At 40.1% G+C, this 19,807-nt stretch overlaps 9 non-coding genes across 9 annotated transcripts; 6 read left to right on the top strand and 3 right to left on the bottom strand.

Moving 5' to 3' along the window:
• Positions 1-3,052: 3,052 nt before the first annotated feature.
• On the top strand, positions 3,053-3,244 carry LOC130660856 (U2 spliceosomal RNA). The gene has a single exon (XR_008988052.1). It is a non-coding gene; the product is annotated as a U2 spliceosomal RNA (small nuclear RNA).
• A 185-nt stretch (positions 3,245-3,429) lies between these two features.
• Positions 3,430-3,594, top strand: LOC130659803 (U1 spliceosomal RNA). Its single transcript, XR_008987006.1, has one exon. It is a non-coding gene; the product is annotated as a U1 spliceosomal RNA (small nuclear RNA).
• A 350-nt stretch (positions 3,595-3,944) lies between these two features.
• On the bottom strand, positions 3,945-4,063 carry LOC130661504 (5S ribosomal RNA). Its single transcript, XR_008988696.1, has one exon. It is a non-coding gene; the product is annotated as a 5S ribosomal RNA (ribosomal RNA).
• Positions 4,064-8,926: 4,863 nt separating this feature from the next.
• Positions 8,927-9,118, top strand: LOC130660855 (U2 spliceosomal RNA). The gene has a single exon (XR_008988051.1). It is a non-coding gene; the product is annotated as a U2 spliceosomal RNA (small nuclear RNA).
• A 185-nt stretch (positions 9,119-9,303) lies between these two features.
• LOC130659802 (U1 spliceosomal RNA) lies at positions 9,304-9,468 on the top strand. The gene has a single exon (XR_008987005.1). It is a non-coding gene; the product is annotated as a U1 spliceosomal RNA (small nuclear RNA).
• Positions 9,469-9,818: 350 nt separating this feature from the next.
• Positions 9,819-9,937, bottom strand: LOC130661492 (5S ribosomal RNA). Its single transcript, XR_008988684.1, has one exon. It is a non-coding gene; the product is annotated as a 5S ribosomal RNA (ribosomal RNA).
• A 4,865-nt stretch (positions 9,938-14,802) lies between these two features.
• Positions 14,803-14,994, top strand: LOC130660854 (U2 spliceosomal RNA). Its single transcript, XR_008988050.1, has one exon. It is a non-coding gene; the product is annotated as a U2 spliceosomal RNA (small nuclear RNA).
• A 185-nt stretch (positions 14,995-15,179) lies between these two features.
• LOC130659801 (U1 spliceosomal RNA) lies at positions 15,180-15,344 on the top strand. The gene has a single exon (XR_008987004.1). It is a non-coding gene; the product is annotated as a U1 spliceosomal RNA (small nuclear RNA).
• A 350-nt stretch (positions 15,345-15,694) lies between these two features.
• LOC130661480 (5S ribosomal RNA) lies at positions 15,695-15,813 on the bottom strand. Its single transcript, XR_008988672.1, has one exon. It is a non-coding gene; the product is annotated as a 5S ribosomal RNA (ribosomal RNA).
• Positions 15,814-19,807: the final 3,994 nt, after the last annotated feature.

Here is a 19,807-nt window from a genome sequence, read left to right as displayed (position 1 = left end):
TAGCGTGCTCTGTGTAGGTTACAGCATCACGAATAACATTCTCTAAGAAAACCTTCAGTACACCTCTGGTTTCCTCATAGATAAGGCCAGAGATACGTTTGACACCACCTCGTCGAGCAAGACGTCGAATAGCAGGTTTTGTGATTCCCTGAATGTTATCACGAAGAATTTTTCGGTGACGTTTAGCACCTCCTTTTCCCAATCCTTTACCTCCTTTTCCGCGTCCAGACATATTGATATAGTTGCGTACAGAACGAGTACAAAAACAACGTTTGAGTTAACAGAATTCAGACAGCTTTAAAAAGAGGCCATAAAATTACCTACTGCTCGTGGAAACACCCTAATTAACCAATAGAGTTGCGTCATTACAAAATGTTCCGAACATTTTGTACATTTTTTTAAGTAAAACTGTAGTTTTTTTAAAAATTCGTGGTCTTAATGTTTCAGTAAGGCAATAAATTTGGCATCGTTGGAATTCGCCAAACCTTCTGCTACTTACTAAAAAAAAAAAAGTCAAAAGCTTTTGTGTATCAGAAGATACAGCCGTTTTCCCGTAGCCAAAAAACACAGATTTTATAAAATGTTAAAGTAATGAGCGTAATGTCATTATGCAGCCAATCAGAAATTACTTTCTTAGCACCAATCAAATGGTTTGTTTTGAACCTTAGCTGTCAATCAATATGAGAAATAAAACTTTGGCGCGATAGTGCATTTTAGACCGTCTTGTGTATCCGTACTACATCGACTTCTTAAAATATGGCTCGTACAAAGCAAACTGCACGTAAATCTACTGGAGGAAAGGCTCCACGAAAACAACTCGCCACTAAAGCTGCGAGGAAAAGCGCACCAGCTACTGGAGGAGTGAAAAAACCACATCGTTACAGACCTGGTACAGTTGCTCTCAGAGAAATCAGAAGATACCAGAAGTCAACCGAGCTCTTGATCCGCAAGTTGCCTTTCCAGCGTCTTGTGCGAGAAATTGCTCAGGACTTCAAAACAGATCTGCGATTCCAGAGCACAGCCGTTATGGCTCTGCAAGAGGCTTCTGAAGCGTACCTTGTTGGCTTGTTCGAGGATACTAACTTGTGTGCCATTCACGCAAAACGAGTTACAATCATGCCTAAAGACATCCAGTTGGCAAGAAGAATTCGTGGGGAACGTGCCTAAGCATCTTACCAAACAAAAAACGGCTATTTTTATAGCCACACATCCATAAAAAATATTACGGCTAGCTTTTTATATCAAACTTTGTTCTGCTTTCTGTTTAAATTTTATGCTACATAAAAATTTTATGCTACATAAAGTTTGACAATGTTAAAAATATGAAGGGCAAGAAAAGTAAAAGCAAGAAAATAAGAAATTTAAAAACGAAAATACTTAAACTTAGGGAATCTAATCTTAAAATTACTCTTTTTTAACTGTTTAAGTGACTTAAACAAGTTTAACTTTGTACCAAGATAATGTTTTTTTGTAAATGTGTGGCTATAAAAATAGCCGTTTGTTAATGTAATAGCCAGATACACACAAATTATTTTTTTGCGGTCTTCTTTGCTGCCTTTTTGGGAGTCTTTTTGACCTTCTTTGCTGCAGGTTTTTTAGCAACAGGCTTCTTTGTGGGTTTCTTAGCTGCTGGTTTCTTAGCCGAGGCTTTCTTTGTGGCAGGCTTCTTTGCTGCTTTCTTTGGCGTGCTCTTCTTTGCTGGCTTCTTTTTTGGTGTACTTTTCTTTGCAGTAGGCTTCTTTGCCGTTGGCTTTTTTGCTGCGGCCTTTTTCTTAGGTTTTTCTTTTTTTACCTGACCTAGCTTGAATGATCAGAAGCACCAGTGCCTTTAGTTTGAATCAAATCGCCTGATGTTACTCCTCGTTTAAGAGCCATTTTCAGATGATGATCTGAGTTTTCAGCAACTTTGTAATTTGCATGAATATATTTTGTAATAGCTTGGCGAGATGAACCACCGCGTTCCTTTAGGGTAGCGATAGCAGCCTTGATCATGTCCACATATTTAGGGTGATCAGCTGTCTTCTTTGCAGCAGGTTTCTTCTTGGGTGCGATTTTCTTTGGAGAAGCTGCTTCACTCATTTTTAATGTTTTCTTACAACAATCCAACGATAAACGATGCTTGTTATCACAGTAGAAGTATACTAAACATTACCGTGTAAATGAGATATAATTTAAGACGGTGCGAAGTATGCGGACGTAAAAGTACCACTCCCGGGAATTGATTTGGCGCGAAAACAGAAATGTGTGTTTCTGTACATCGTATAATGTCCGTTTTGGGAGCCGCGACTATGCGAAAGCATGTTAATTTTTATTTGTAGCACGACGCAATAGTCTGAAAGAGAAGCTGCTGGAGTTTGAGGTCTTCAGCATTACATCTACTCTGTTAATTTGGGCTTCTTCCGCGCCCGTGTTAGGATTTTCATAAAGCGTTCTTTGGTTTGCGTTGCGTATGTCGGCCTACATCATCGACACGGCCTGTTTCCGGCTATTAGGAGCAATTCATATATTGGGCACTGCGTTTCGACTTTTTTATTAGACCACAGTAAAAAAATTCACTCACAGAAGTCCCTTTCTTTCATGGCTACAAACACGAAGAATTCTGTCGTAAGTAAAACGAATGCGCAAGCCAAAATAACGATGGGGCGAAGTCATAAGCATCGCCCTGTGGCCCAATGGATAAGGCATCTGACTACGAATCAGGGGATTCCAGGTTCGACTCCTGGCAGGGTCGCACTGTCGCATTTCGGCTGCAGTCTACTGTGTAACGCGCGCGCACGTTCTGGCGTAATGCGTTGATAAACGGAATGTACGCAGTCATATTGGAAAGTAATATCACGCACTTAGTATCGTCGCCTTTGTTAGCATTCATGTAAGTTACCATCCACTCGCTACAGTCGCTCTCCATCCTACGGCTAAATCAACAGCCGTGATTTTTACTATGTCGCCGTCCATCCGTACGCGGTGACAGTTGTAAGCTTTACAGTAACGTGACATGCTCCACAAGCAGTTACGGTGTGTGGGACGATGCCTATCATGGCAACGCTTGTTCTTTATCGCTTCTCGGCCTAATGGCTAAGATCAAGTGTAGTATCTGTTCTTATCAGTTTAATATCTGGTAGGCCATTCTCTGAATGGTCAGTATATTAATCTGATTTTTGGCCTTGGGTCATGGAGGTGGATTCATTCACGCCGTGACCACGGGTTGCCTTGGTGTTGCACTATTACCGATGGCGGCCCACATAAGCAATAAAAGAATAATAGCAGTCCTCTTTCCGACGGCACTCTGCATAGTCTACGGCGGGAACAAAACGCGTACACTGGGGGAGAATACAGCCTATGCCCCGCGACACGGCAGTTTATAACACACTCAAGCCACAAGCATTAACAAACTTTGAAGGGTACCCTCATGCTACGGTGCAGTTCCAACTCATACTTACCTGACGGGGAAGTAAAGACTGATCAATGAGGGTTTTCTTCCAGAGTGAGGCTCTTGCATTGCACTACGCTTGGGCTGACCTCTGCGATTACTGCAAACGTCAGTAACTCGACCGTACAATTTCTGGTAGTGGGGGCCTGCGTCCGCGCTCGCCCCCTCCTTAAGTCAAAATGAATGAGCTTAGAAAAGTTGCGCGGCCAAATGTCGGTGGTGACTTAAACGCTAAGGTAAAACCTCGCTTGGCTGTTACGAAACGTGATTGCGATATAAGTCCTCGGAAGGCGGCGGAATTTTATTTTATTTGCCATTCCGTCAGGGTTATTGGATGATCGGCAATAGATCGAGTTTGTATGCATTTGAAAGCTCTTTTTTCTCGTACTATCACCTGAAAATGTCGTAGGAAAATGTCATAGGAAACACTTTCAACAACCGCCACGTTCCTTAATTGTTATAACAAGAAATATATCACAGCACCATTGAAATGAAAAGGCAACAAATGAAAATGAAAAGCCTACGACACCGGGAGTTCCCAGGCGGTCCCCCATCCAAGTACTATCCCGGCCCGACGATGCTTAACTTCCGTGATCAGACGAGAACGGGTGTGTTCATCGTGGTATGGCCGTAGACATTAGTAGGGGCAAATACGTGCAATTTATTTTGACGTTGTGATCAAATTTTTTTATTTAATTTCTTTGAGTTACTTAGGACAAGGCGTATGCATGGATTATCTATTAGACTTTAAGGTTATAGTTTTGTGAAAAAAACAATGTTTTTTTAAAGATGTGTGGCTATAAAAATAGCCGTTGTTTTCTGAGTGTAGCGGTTTACTTCTTCTGTCCTTTGTCGTTCTTCTTTGGGAGTAAGACAGCTTGAATGTTTGGCAAAACACCACCAGCTGCAATGGTTACACCGCTCAAAAGTTTGTTTAATTCTTCATCATTACGAACAGCCAATTGTAAATGTCTTGGAATAATCCTAGCTTTTTTGTTGTCTCTTGCTGCGTTACCAGCCAACTCCAATATCTCAGCAGATAAATATTCCAAGACGGCTGCTAAGTAAACTGGTGCTCCAGATCCAATTCGGTTAGCATAGTGCCCTCTACGAAGGAATCTATGCACTCTACCGACTGGAAATTGAAGTCCAGCTCTTGAGGATCTTGTCTTGGCTTTAGCCTTAGCTTTTCCACCTTTTCCACGTCCAGACATAACTGCGATTTGATTTGTAAGTTAATACAAAAACGTACGAATATTTAACGTAAGTGTTAACGAAATAAACTTTACTCGTTTTTTCATCATAAAAATAGGATCGAAATCATGTTTTTTTAACCAATCATAATTAAGTATTAAACAAAAGATTTTTTTTTTAACCAATTAAATTGCGTATCGGCGTTTTCGGATCGAATTCGATCCGATTTTTTTACTTATAAACAAAAAGTTTTGACTTGCAGTTTAATGCTTATTTACAAGTTAAGTAGCAAAAATTTTTAACCATGTCTGACGCAGCAGCTAAAGGAGGAAAACAGGCACCTAAAGTAGCCAAGAAAGGTGAAAAAAGAGCCGGCAAAAAAGGAGGAAAGATTGGTGGAACTGGTGAAAAGAAACGCAAGAGAAAGAGAAAGGAAAGTTATGCTATTTACATCTACAATGTTTTGAAACAAGTTCACCCAGATGTCGGAGTTTCAAGCAAAGCTATGAGCATCATGAACTCATTTGTCAACGACATCTTTGAGCGCATTGCTTCCGAAGCTTCGCGTTTGGCTCTTCAAAACAAAAAGTCGACCATCTCTTCTCGTGAAATTCAAACCGCAGTACGTCTTCTCTTGCCTGGAGAACTTGCAAAACACGCAGTCAGTGAAGGAACAAAAGCCGTCACAAAATACACAAGCAGCAAGTAAACCAACGTCTACCAAACACAAACGGTCTTTTTTAAGACCACACATCTTTAAAAAAACATTTACTTGGCGTCACTACAAGTTAACCGAAGTTAATAAAACTTCTAAATAATGTGCTTAAGAACACTAGCCTACATTTAAAATACTTCCCCATGTGTGTGTGTGGATTAGCTTCACTTTTCATACGTATTATTAGCTGTACTTGCAGAAAAGACAAGTACATTGATCCATGTTATTGCTTACATTTAACTTAACCCAGCTTTTCACGGAAACACTCCCAGGCAAATTAACCCTACAAAGTATTTCTAAATTTTTTTTGTGTCATATATGACATAGTATCGTATAGCAATAAATGTAACTGTGACAAGACTTTACACATTGTGTAATTTGGAAGCGTGCACAAAGTAATGTTTTAAAAGATTTGTGGCTATAAAAATAGCCGTTTTTGTTGAGCAATGACAACGCTTAACCTCCGAATCCGTAAAGAGTTCTTCCTTGACGTTTTAAGGCATAAACAACATCCATAGCGGTAACGGTCTTGCGTTTAGCGTGCTCTGTGTAGGTTACAGCATCACGAATAACATTCTCTAAGAAAACCTTCAGTACACCTCTGGTTTCCTCATAGATAAGGCCAGAGATACGTTTGACACCACCTCGTCGAGCAAGACGTCGAATAGCAGGTTTTGTGATTCCCTGAATGTTATCACGAAGAATTTTTCGGTGACGTTTAGCACCTCCTTTTCCCAATCCTTTACCTCCTTTTCCGCGTCCAGACATATTGATATAGTTGCGTACAGAACGAGTACAAAAACAACGTTTGAGTTAACAGAATTCAGACAGCTTTAAAAAGAGGCCATAAAATTACCTACTGCTCGTGGAAACACCCTAATTAACCAATAGAGTTGCGTCATTACAAAATGTTCCGAACATTTTGTACATTTTTTTAAGTAAAACTGTAGTTTTTTTAAAATTCGTGGTCTTAATGTTTCAGTAAGGCAATAAATTTGGCATCGTTGGAATTCGCCAAACCTTCTGCTACTTACTAAAAAAAAAAAAGTCAAAAGCTTTTGTGTATCAGAAGATACAGCCGTTTTCCCGTAGCCAAAAAACACAGATTTTATAAAAATGTTAAAGTAATGAGCGTAATGTCATTATGCAGCCAATCAGAAATTACTTTCTTAGCACCAATCAAATGGTTTGTTTTGAACCTTAGCTGTCAATCAATATGAGAAATAAAACTTTGGCGCGATAGTGCATTTTAGACCGTCTTGTGTATCCGTACTACATCGACTTCTTAAAATATGGCTCGTACAAAGCAAACTGCACGTAAATCTACTGGAGGAAAGGCTCCACGAAAACAACTCGCCACTAAAGCTGCGAGGAAAAGCGCACCAGCTACTGGAGGAGTGAAAAAACCACATCGTTACAGACCTGGTACAGTTGCTCTCAGAGAAATCAGAAGATACCAGAAGTCAACCGAGCTCTTGATCCGCAAGTTGCCTTTCCAGCGTCTTGTGCGAGAAATTGCTCAGGACTTCAAAACAGATCTGCGATTCCAGAGCACAGCCGTTATGGCTCTGCAAGAGGCTTCTGAAGCGTACCTTGTTGGCTTGTTCGAGGATACTAACTTGTGTGCCATTCACGCAAAACGAGTTACAATCATGCCTAAAGACATCCAGTTGGCAAGAAGAATTCGTGGGGAACGTGCCTAAGCATCTTACCAAACAAAAAACGGCTATTTTTATAGCCACACATCCATAAAAAATATTACGGCTAGCTTTTTATATCAAACTTTGTTCTGCTTTCTGTTTAAATTTTATGCTACATAAAAATTTTATGCTACATAAAGTTTGACAATGTTAAAAATATGAAGGGCAAGAAAAGTAAAAGCAAGAAAATAAGAAATTTAAAAACGAAAATACTTAAACTTAGGGAATCTAATCTTAAAATTACTCTTTTTTAACTGTTTAAGTGACTTAAACAAGTTTAACTTTGTACCAAGATAATGTTTTTTTGTAAATGTGTGGCTATAAAAATAGCCGTTTGTTAATGTAATAGCCAGATACACACAAATTATTTTTTTGCGGTCTTCTTTGCTGCCTTTTTGGGAGTCTTTTTGACCTTCTTTGCTGCAGGTTTTTTAGCAACAGGCTTCTTTGTGGGTTTCTTAGCTGCTGGTTTCTTAGCCGAGGCTTTCTTTGTGGCAGGCTTCTTTGCTGCTTTCTTTGGCGTGCTCTTCTTTGCTGGCTTCTTTTTTGGTGTACTTTTCTTTGCAGTAGGCTTCTTTGCCGTTGGCTTTTTTGCTGCGGCCTTTTTCTTAGGTTTTTCTTTTTTTACCTGACCTAGCTTGAATGATCCAGAAGCACCAGTGCCTTTAGTTTGAATCAAATCGCCTGATGTTACTCCTCGTTTAAGAGCCATTTTCAGATGATGATCTGAGTTTTCAGCAACTTTGTAATTTGCATGAATATATTTTGTAATAGCTTGGCGAGATGAACCACCGCGTTCCTTTAGGGTAGCGATAGCAGCCTTGATCATGTCCACATATTTAGGGTGATCAGCTGTCTTCTTTGCAGCAGGTTTCTTCTTGGGTGCGATTTTCTTTGGAGAAGCTGCTTCACTCATTTTTAATGTTTTCTTACAACAATCCAACGATAAACGATGCTTGTTATCACAGTAGAAGTATACTAAACATTACCGTGTAAATGAGATATAATTTAAGACGGTGCGAAGTATGCGGACGTAAAAGTACCACTCCCGGGAATTGATTTGGCGCGAAAACAGAAATGTGTGTTTCTGTACATCGTATAATGTCCGTTTTGGGAGCCGCGACTATGCGAAAGCATGTTAATTTTTATTTGTAGCACGACGCAATAGTCTGAAAGAGAAGCTGCTGGAGTTTGAGGTCTTCAGCATTACATCTACTCTGTTAATTTGGGCTTCTTCCGCGCCCGTGTTAGGATTTTCATAAAGCGTTCTTTGGTTTGCGTTGCGTATGTCGGCCTACATCATCGACACGGCCTGTTTCCGGCTATTAGGAGCAATTCATATATTGGGCACTGCGTTTCGACTTTTTTATTAGACCACAGTAAAAAAATTCACTCACAGAAGTCCCTTTCTTTCATGGCTACAAACACGAAGAATTCTGTCGTAAGTAAAACGAATGCGCAAGCCAAAATAACGATGGGGCGAAGTCATAAGCATCGCCCTGTGGCCCAATGGATAAGGCATCTGACTACGAATCAGGGGATTCCAGGTTCGACTCCTGGCAGGGTCGCACTGTCGCATTTCGGCTGCATGGTCTACTGTGTAACGCGCGCGCACGTTCTGGCGTAATGCGTTGATAAACGGAATGTACGCAGTCATATTGGAAAGTAATATCACGCACTTAGTATCGTCGCCTTTGTTAGCATTCATGTAAGTTACCATCCACTCGCTACAGTCGCTCTCCATCCTACGGCTAAATCAACAGCCGTGATTTTTACTATGTCGCCGTCCATCCGTACGCGGTGACAGTTGTAAGCTTTACAGTAACGTGACATGCTCCACAAGCAGTTACGGTGTGTGGACGATGCCTATCATGGCAACGCTTGTTCTTTATCGCTTCTCGGCCTAATGGCTAAGATCAAGTGTAGTATCTGTTCTTATCAGTTTAATATCTGGTAGGCCATTCTCTGAATGGTCAGTATATTAATCTGATTTTTGGCCTTGGGTCATGGAGGTGGATTCATTCACGCCGTGACCACGGGTTGCCTTGGTGTTGCACTATTACCGATGGCGGCCCACATAAGCAATAAAAGAATAATAGCAGTCCTCTTTCCGACGGCACTCTGCATAGTCTACGGCGGGAACAAAACGCGTACACTGGGGGAGAATACAGCCTATGCCCCGCGACACGGCAGTTTATAACACACTCAAGCCACAAGCATTAACAAACTTTGAAGGGTACCCTCATGCTACGGTGCAGTTCCAACTCATACTTACCTGACGGGGAAGTAAAGACTGATCAATGAGGGTTTTCTTCCAGAGTGAGGCTCTTGCATTGCACTACGCTTGGGCTGACCTCTGCGATTACTGCAAACGTCAGTAACTCGACCGTACAATTTCTGGTAGTGGGGGCCTGCGTCCGCGCTCGCCCCCTCCTTAAGTCAAAATGAATGAGCTTAGAAAAGTTGCGCGGCCAAATGTCGGTGGTGACTTAAACGCTAAGGTAAAACCTCGCTTGGCTGTTACGAAACGTGATTGCGATATAAGTCCTCGGAAGGCGGCGGAATTTTATTTTATTTGCCATTCCGTCAGGGTTATTGGATGATCGGCAATAGATCGAGTTTGTATGCATTTGAAAGCTCTTTTTTCTCGTACTATCACCTGAAAATGTCGTAGGAAAATGTCATAGGAAACACTTTCAACAACCGCCACGTTCCTTAATTGTTATAACAAGAAATATATCACAGCACCATTGAAATGAAAAGGCAACAAATGAAAATGAAAAGCCTACGACACCGGGAGTTCCCAGGCGGTCCCCCATCCAAGTACTATCCCGGCCCGACGATGCTTAACTTCCGTGATCAGACGAGAACGGGTGTGTTCATCGTGGTATGGCCGTAGACATTAGTAGGGGCAAATACGTGCAATTTATTTTGACGTTGTGATCAAATTTTTTTATTTAATTTCTTTGAGTTACTTAGGACAAGGCGTATGCATGGATTATCTATTAGACTTTAAGGTTATAGTTTTGTGAAAAAAACAATGTTTTTTTAAAGATGTGTGGCTATAAAAATAGCCGTTGTTTTCTGAGTGTAGCGGTTTACTTCTTCTGTCCTTTGTCGTTCTTCTTTGGGAGTAAGACAGCTTGAATGTTTGGCAAAACACCACCAGCTGCAATGGTTACACCGCTCAAAAGTTTGTTTAATTCTTCATCATTACGAACAGCCAATTGTAAATGTCTTGGAATAATCCTAGCTTTTTTGTTGTCTCTTGCTGCGTTACCAGCCAACTCCAATATCTCAGCAGATAAATATTCCAAGACGGCTGCTAAGTAAACTGGTGCTCCAGATCCAATTCGGTTAGCATAGTGCCCTCTACGAAGGAATCTATGCACTCTACCGACTGGAAATTGAAGTCCAGCTCTTGAGGATCTTGTCTTGGCTTTAGCCTTAGCTTTTCCACCTTTTCCACGTCCAGACATAACTGCGATTTGATTTGTAAGTTAATACAAAAACGTACGAATATTTAACGTAAGTGTTAACGAAATAAACTTTACTCGTTTTTTCATCATAAAAATAGGATCGAAATCATGTTTTTTTAACCAATCATAATTAAGTATTAAACAAAAGATTTTTTTTTTAACCAATTAAATTGCGTATCGGCGTTTTCGGATCGAATTCGATCCGATTTTTTTACTTATAAACAAAAAGTTTTGACTTGCAGTTTAATGCTTATTTACAAGTTAAGTAGCAAAAATTTTTAACCATGTCTGACGCAGCAGCTAAAGGAGGAAAACAGGCACCTAAAGTAGCCAAGAAAGGTGAAAAAAGAGCCGGCAAAAAAGGAGGAAAGATTGGTGGAACTGGTGAAAAGAAACGCAAGAGAAAGAGAAAGGAAAGTTATGCTATTTACATCTACAATGTTTTGAAACAAGTTCACCCAGATGTCGGAGTTTCAAGCAAAGCTATGAGCATCATGAACTCATTTGTCAACGACATCTTTGAGCGCATTGCTTCCGAAGCTTCGCGTTTGGCTCTTCAAAACAAAAAGTCGACCATCTCTTCTCGTGAAATTCAAACCGCAGTACGTCTTCTCTTGCCTGGAGAACTTGCAAAACACGCAGTCAGTGAAGGAACAAAAGCCGTCACAAAATACACAAGCAGCAAGTAAACCAACGTCTACCAAACACAAACGGTCTTTTTTAAGACCACACATCTTTAAAAAAACATTTACTTGGCGTCACTACAAGTTAACCGAAGTTAATAAAACTTCTAAATAATGTGCTTAAGAACACTAGCCTACATTTAAAATACTTCCCCATGTGTGTGTGTGGATTAGCTTCACTTTTCATACGTATTATTAGCTGTACTTGCAGAAAAGACAAGTACATTGATCCATGTTATTGCTTACATTTAACTTAACCCAGCTTTTCACGGAAACACTCCCAGGCAAATTAACCCTACAAAGTATTTCTAAATTTTTTTTGTGTCATATATGACATAGTATCGTATAGCAATAAATGTAACTGTGACAAGACTTTACACATTGTGTAATTTGGAAGCGTGCACAAAGTAATGTTTTAAAAGATTTGTGGCTATAAAAATAGCCGTTTTTGTTGAGCAATGACAACGCTTAACCTCCGAATCCGTAAAGAGTTCTTCCTTGACGTTTTAAGGCATAAACAACATCCATAGCGGTAACGGTCTTGCGTTTAGCGTGCTCTGTGTAGGTTACAGCATCACGAATAACATTCTCTAAGAAAACCTTCAGTACACCTCTGGTTTCCTCATAGATAAGGCCAGAGATACGTTTGACACCACCTCGTCGAGCAAGACGTCGAATAGCAGGTTTTGTGATTCCCTGAATGTTATCACGAAGAATTTTTCGGTGACGTTTAGCACCTCCTTTTCCCAATCCTTTACCTCCTTTTCCGCGTCCAGACATATTGATATAGTTGCGTACAGAACGAGTACAAAAACAACGTTTGAGTTAACAGAATTCAGACAGCTTTAAAAAGAGGCCATAAAATTACCTACTGCTCGTGGAAACACCCTAATTAACCAATAGAGTTGCGTCATTACAAAATGTTCCGAACATTTTGTACATTTTTTTAAGTAAAACTGTAGTTTTTTTAAAAATTCGTGGTCTTAATGTTTCAGTAAGGCAATAAATTTGGCATCGTTGGAATTCGCCAAACCTTCTGCTACTTACTAAAAAAAAAAAAAGTCAAAAGCTTTTGTGTATCAGAAGATACAGCCGTTTTCCCGTAGCCAAAAAACACAGATTTTATAAAAATGTTAAAGTAATGAGCGTAATGTCATTATGCAGCCAATCAGAAATTACTTTCTTAGCACCAATCAAATGGTTTGTTTTGAACCTTAGCTGTCAATCAATATGAGAAATAAAACTTTGGCGCGATAGTGCATTTTAGACCGTCTTGTGTATCCGTACTACATCGACTTCTTAAAATATGGCTCGTACAAAGCAAACTGCACGTAAATCTACTGGAGGAAAGGCTCCACGAAAACAACTCGCCACTAAAGCTGCGAGGAAAAGCGCACCAGCTACTGGAGGAGTGAAAAAACCACATCGTTACAGACCTGGTACAGTTGCTCTCAGAGAAATCAGAAGATACCAGAAGTCAACCGAGCTCTTGATCCGCAAGTTGCCTTTCCAGCGTCTTGTGCGAGAAATTGCTCAGGACTTCAAAACAGATCTGCGATTCCAGAGCACAGCCGTTATGGCTCTGCAAGAGGCTTCTGAAGCGTACCTTGTTGGCTTGTTCGAGGATACTAACTTGTGTGCCATTCACGCAAAACGAGTTACAATCATGCCTAAAGACATCCAGTTGGCAAGAAGAATTCGTGGGGAACGTGCCTAAGCATCTTACCAAACAAAAAACGGCTATTTTTATAGCCACACATCCATAAAAAATATTACGGCTAGCTTTTTATATCAAACTTTGTTCTGCTTTCTGTTTAAATTTTATGCTACATAAAAATTTTATGCTACATAAAGTTTGACAATGTTAAAAATATGAAGGGCAAGAAAAGTAAAAGCAAGAAAATAAGAAATTTAAAAACGAAAATACTTAAACTTAGGGAATCTAATCTTAAAATTACTCTTTTTTAACTGTTTAAGTGACTTAAACAAGTTTAACTTTGTACCAAGATAATGTTTTTTTGTAAATGTGTGGCTATAAAAATAGCCGTTTGTTAATGTAATAGCCAGATACACACAAATTATTTTTTTGCGGTCTTCTTTGCTGCCTTTTTGGGAGTCTTTTTGACCTTCTTTGCTGCAGGTTTTTTAGCAACAGGCTTCTTTGTGGGTTTCTTAGCTGCTGGTTTCTTAGCCGAGGCTTTCTTTGTGGCAGGCTTCTTTGCTGCTTTCTTTGGCGTGCTCTTCTTTGCTGGCTTCTTTTTTGGTGTACTTTTCTTTGCAGTAGGCTTCTTTGCCGTTGGCTTTTTTGCTGCGGCCTTTTTCTTAGGTTTTTCTTTTTTTACCTGACCTAGCTTGAATGATCCAGAAGCACCAGTGCCTTTAGTTTGAATCAAATCGCCTGATGTTACTCCTCGTTTAAGAGCCATTTTCAGATGATGATCTGAGTTTTCAGCAACTTTGTAATTTGCATGAATATATTTTGTAATAGCTTGGCGAGATGAACCACCGCGTTCCTTTAGGGTAGCGATAGCAGCCTTGATCATGTCCACATATTTAGGGTGATCAGCTGTCTTCTTTGCAGCAGGTTTCTTCTTGGGTGCGATTTTCTTTGGAGAAGCTGCTTCACTCATTTTTAATGTTTTCTTACAACAATCCAACGATAAACGATGCTTGTTATCACAGTAGAAGTATACTAAACATTACCGTGTAAATGAGATATAATTTAAGACGGTGCGAAGTATGCGGACGTAAAAGTACCACTCCCGGGAATTGATTTGGCGCGAAAACAGAAATGTGTGTTTCTGTACATCGTATAATGTCCGTTTTGGGAGCCGCGACTATGCGAAAGCATGTTAATTTTTATTTGTAGCACGACGCAATAGTCTGAAAGAGAAGCTGCTGGAGTTTGAGGTCTTCAGCATTACATCTACTCTGTTAATTTGGGCTTCTTCCGCGCCCGTGTTAGGATTTTCATAAAGCGTTCTTTGGTTTGCGTTGCGTATGTCGGCCTACATCATCGACACGGCCTGTTTCCGGCTATTAGGAGCAATTCATATATTGGGCACTGCGTTTCGACTTTTTTATTAGACCACAGTAAAAAAATTCACTCACAGAAGTCCCTTTCTTTCATGGCTACAAACACGAAGAATTCTGTCGTAAGTAAAACGAATGCGCAAGCCAAAATAACGATGGGGCGAAGTCATAAGCATCGCCCTGTGGCCCAATGGATAAGGCATCTGACTACGAATCAGGGGATTCCAGGTTCGACTCCTGGCAGGGTCGCACTGTCGCATTTCGGCTGCATGGTCTACTGTGTAACGCGCGCGCACGTTCTGGCGTAATGCGTTGATAAACGGAATGTACGCAGTCATATTGGAAAGTAATATCACGCACTTAGTATCGTCGCCTTTGTTAGCATTCATGTAAGTTACCATCCACTCGCTACAGTCGCTCTCCATCCTACGGCTAAATCAACAGCCGTGATTTTTACTATGTCGCCGTCCATCCGTACGCGGTGACAGTTGTAAGCTTTACAGTAACGTGACATGCTCCACAAGCAGTTACGGTGTGTGGACGATGCCTATCATGGCAACGCTTGTTCTTTATCGCTTCTCGGCCTAATGGCTAAGATCAAGTGTAGTATCTGTTCTTATCAGTTTAATATCTGGTAGGCCATTCTCTGAATGGTCAGTATATTAATCTGATTTTTGGCCTTGGGTCATGGAGGTGGATTCATTCACGCCGTGACCACGGGTTGCCTTGGTGTTGCACTATTACCGATGGCGGCCCACATAAGCAATAAAAGAATAATAGCAGTCCTCTTTCCGACGGCACTCTGCATAGTCTACGGCGGGAACAAAACGCGTACACTGGGGGAGAATACAGCCTATGCCCCGCGACACGGCAGTTTATAACACACTCAAGCCACAAGCATTAACAAACTTTGAAGGGTACCCTCATGCTACGGTGCAGTTCCAACTCATACTTACCTGACGGGGAAGTAAAGACTGATCAATGAGGGTTTTCTTCCAGAGTGAGGCTCTTGCATTGCACTACGCTTGGGCTGACCTCTGCGATTACTGCAAACGTCAGTAACTCGACCGTACAATTTCTGGTAGTGGGGGCCTGCGTCCGCGCTCGCCCCCTCCTTAAGTCAAAATGAATGAGCTTAGAAAAGTTGCGCGGCCAAATGTCGGTGGTGACTTAAACGCTAAGGTAAAACCTCGCTTGGCTGTTACGAAACGTGATTGCGATATAAGTCCTCGGAAGGCGGCGGAATTTTATTTTATTTGCCATTCCGTCAGGGTTATTGGATGATCGGCAATAGATCGAGTTTGTATGCATTTGAAAGCTCTTTTTTCTCGTACTATCACCTGAAAATGTCGTAGGAAAATGTCATAGGAAACACTTTCAACAACCGCCACGTTCCTTAATTGTTATAACAAGAAATATATCACAGCACCATTGAAATGAAAAGGCAACAAATGAAAATGAAAAGCCTACGACACCGGGAGTTCCCAGGCGGTCCCCCATCCAAGTACTATCCCGGCCCGACGATGCTTAACTTCCGTGATCAGACGAGAACGGGTGTGTTCATCGTGGTATGGCCGTAGACATTAGTAGGGGCAAATACGTGCAATTTATTTTGACGTTGTGATCAAATTTTTTTATTTAATTTCTTTGAGTTACTTAGGACAAGGCGTATGCATGGATTATCTATTAGACTTTAAGGTTATAGTTTTGTGAAAAAAACAATGTTTTTTTAAAGATGTGTGGCTATAAAAATAGCCGTTGTTTTCTGAGTGTAGCGGTTTACTTCTTCTGTCCTTTGTCGTTCTTCTTTGGGAGTAAGACAGCTTGAATGTTTGGCAAAACACCACCAGCTGCAATGGTTACACCGCTCAAAAGTTTGTTTAATTCTTCATCATTACGAACAGCCAATTGTAAATGTCTTGGAATAATCCTAGCTTTTTTGTTGTCTCTTGCTGCGTTACCAGCCAACTCCAATATCTCAGCAGATAAATATTCCAAGACGGCTGCTAAGTAAACTGGTGCTCCAGATCCAATTCGGTTAGCATAGTGCCCTCTACGAAGGAATCTATGCACTCTACCGACTGGAAATTGAAGTCCAGCTCTTGAGGATCTTGTCTTGGCTTTAGCCTTAGCTTTTCCACCTTTTCCACGTCCAGACATAACTGCGATTTGATTTGTAAGTTAATACAAAAACGTACGAATATTTAACGTAAGTGTTAACGAAATAAACTTTACTCGTTTTTTCATCATAAAAATAGGATCGAAATCATGTTTTTTTAACCAATCATAATTAAGTATTAAACAAAAGATTTTTTTTTTAACCAATTAAATTGCGTATCGGCGTTTTCGGATCGAATTCGATCCGATTTTTTTACTTATAAACAAAAAGTTTTGACTTGCAGTTTAATGCTTATTTACAAGTTAAGTAGCAAAAATTTTTAACCATGTCTGACGCAGCAGCTAAAGGAGGAAAACAGGCACCTAAAGTAGCCAAGAAAGGTGAAAAAAGAGCCGGCAAAAAAGGAGGAAAGATTGGTGGAACTGGTGAAAAGAAACGCAAGAGAAAGAGAAAGGAAAGTTATGCTATTTACATCTACAATGTTTTGAAACAAGTTCACCCAGATGTCGGAGTTTCAAGCAAAGCTATGAGCATCATGAACTCATTTGTCAACGACATCTTTGAGCGCATTGCTTCCGAAGCTTCGCGTTTGGCTCTTCAAAACAAAAAGTCGACCATCTCTTCTCGTGAAATTCAAACCGCAGTACGTCTTCTCTTGCCTGGAGAACTTGCAAAACACGCAGTCAGTGAAGGAACAAAAGCCGTCACAAAATACACAAGCAGCAAGTAAACCAACGTCTACCAAACACAAACGGTCTTTTTTAAGACCACACATCTTTAAAAAAACATTTACTTGGCGTCACTACAAGTTAACCGAAGTTAATAAAACTTCTAAATAATGTGCTTAAGAACACTAGCCTACATTTAAAATACTTCCCCATGTGTGTGTGTGGATTAGCTTCACTTTTCATACGTATTATTAGCTGTACTTGCAGAAAAGACAAGTACATTGATCCATGTTATTGCTTACATTTAACTTAACCCAGCTTTTCACGGAAACACTCCCAGGCAAATTAACCCTACAAAGTATTTCTAAATTTTTTTTGTGTCATATATGACATAGTATCGTATAGCAATAAATGTAACTGTGACAAGACTTTACACATTGTGTAATTTGGAAGCGTGCACAAAGTAATGTTTTAAAAGATTTGTGGCTATAAAAATAGCCGTTTTTGTTGAGCAATGACAACGCTTAACCTCCGAATCCGTAAAGAGTTCTTCCTTGACGTTTTAAGGCATAAACAACATCCATAGCGGTAACGGTCTTGCGTTTAGCGTGCTCTGTGTAGGTTACAGCATCACGAATAACATTCTCTAAGAAAACCTTCAGTACACCTCTGGTTTCCTCATAGATAAGGCCAGAGATACGTTTGACACCACCTCGTCGAGCAAGACGTCGAATAGCAGGTTTTGTGATTCCCTGAATGTTATCACGAAGAATTTTTCGGTGACGTTTAGCACCTCCTTTTCCCAATCCTTTACCTCCTTTTCCGCGTCCAGACATATTGATATAGTTGCGTACAGAACGAGTACAAAAACAACGTTTGAGTTAACAGAATTCAGACAGCTTTAAAAAGAGGCCATAAAATTACCTACTGCTCGTGGAAACACCCTAATTAACCAATAGAGTTGCGTCATTACAAAATGTTCCGAACATTTTGTACATTTTTTTAAGTAAAACTGTAGTTTTTTTAAAAATTCGTGGTCTTAATGTTTCAGTAAGGCAATAAATTTGGCATCGTTGGAATTCGCCAAACCTTCTGCTACTTACTAAAAAAAAAAAAAGTCAAAAGCTTTTGTGTATCAGAAGATACAGCCGTTTTCCCGTAGCCAAAAAACACAGATTTTATAAAAATGTTAAAGTAATGAGCGTAATGTCATTATGCAGCCAATCAGAAATTACTTTCTTAGCACCAATCAAATGGTTTGTTTTGAACCTTAGCTGTCAATCAATATGAGAAATAAAACTTTGGCGCGATAGTGCATTTTAGACCGTCTTGTGTATCCGTACTACATCGACTTCTTAAAATATGGCTCGTACAAAGCAAACTGCACGTAAATCTACTGGAGGAAAGGCTCCACGAAAACAACTCGCCACTAAAGCTGCGAGGAAAAGCGCACCAGCTACTGGAGGAGTGAAAAAACCACATCGTTACAGACCTGGTACAGTTGCTCTCAGAGAAATCAGAAGATACCAGAAGTCAACCGAGCTCTTGATCCGCAAGTTGCCTTTCCAGCGTCTTGTGCGAGAAATTGCTCAGGACTTCAAAACAGATCTGCGATTCCAGAGCACAGCCGTTATGGCTCTGCAAGAGGCTTCTGAAGCGTACCTTGTTGGCTTGTTCGAGGATACTAACTTGTGTGCCATTCACGCAAAACGAGTTACAATCATGCCTAAAGACATCCAGTTGGCAAGAAGAATTCGTGGGGAACGTGCCTAAGCATCTTACCAAACAAAAAACGGCTATTTTTATAGCCACACATCCATAAAAAATATTACGGCTAGCTTTTTATATCAAACTTTGTTCTGCTTTCTGTTTAAATTTTATGCTACATAAAAATTTTATGCTACATAAAGTTTGACAATGTTAAAAATATGAAGGGCAAGAAAAGTAAAAGCAAGAAAATAAGAAATTTAAAAACGAAAATACTTAAACTTAGGGAATCTAATCTTAAAATTACTCTTTTTTAACTGTTTAAGTGACTTAAACAAGTTTAACTTTGTACCAAGATAATGTTTTTTTGTAAATGTGTGGCTATAAAAATAGCCGTTTGTTAATGTAATAGCCAGATACACACAAATTATTTTTTTGCGGTCTTCTTTGCTGCCTTTTTGGGAGTCTTTTTGACCTTCTTTGCTGCAGGTTTTTTAGCAACAGGCTTCTTTGTGGGTTTCTTAGCTGCTGGTTTCTTAGCCGAGGCTTTCTTTGTGGCAGGCTTCTTTGCTGCTTTCTTTGGCGTGCTCTTCTTTGCTGGCTTCTTTTTTGGTGTACTTTTCTTTGCAGTAGGCTTCTTTGCCGTTGGCTTTTTTGCTGCGGCCTTTTTCTTAGGTTTTTCTTTTTTTACCTGACCTAGCTTGAATGATCCAGAAGCACCAGTGCCTTTAGTTTGAATCAAATCGCCTGATGTTACTCCTCGTTTAAGAGCCATTTTCAGATGATGATCTGAGTTTTCAGCAACTTTGTAATTTGCATGAATATATTTTGTAATAGCTTGGCGAGATGAACCACCGCGTTCCTTTAGGGTAGCGATAGCAGCCTTGATCATGTCCACATATTTAGGGTGATCAGCTGTCTTCTTTGCAGCAGGTTTCTTCTTGGGTGCGATTTTCTTTGGAGAAGCTGCTTCACTCATTTTTAATGTTTTCTTACAACAATCCAACGATAAACGATGCTTGTTATCACAGTAGAAGTATACTAAACATTACCGTGTAAATGAGATATAATTTAAGACGGTG

The sequence above is a fragment of the Hydractinia symbiolongicarpus genome, chromosome 9 (genome assembly GCF_029227915.1).
Source record: "Hydractinia symbiolongicarpus strain clone_291-10 chromosome 9, HSymV2.1, whole genome shotgun sequence".
Taxonomy (NCBI): domain Eukaryota; kingdom Metazoa; phylum Cnidaria; class Hydrozoa; order Anthoathecata; family Hydractiniidae; genus Hydractinia; species Hydractinia symbiolongicarpus.
The sequence above is the reverse complement of the archived record's forward strand: the minus strand, read 5'-3'. Positions and strand labels throughout refer to the sequence as shown.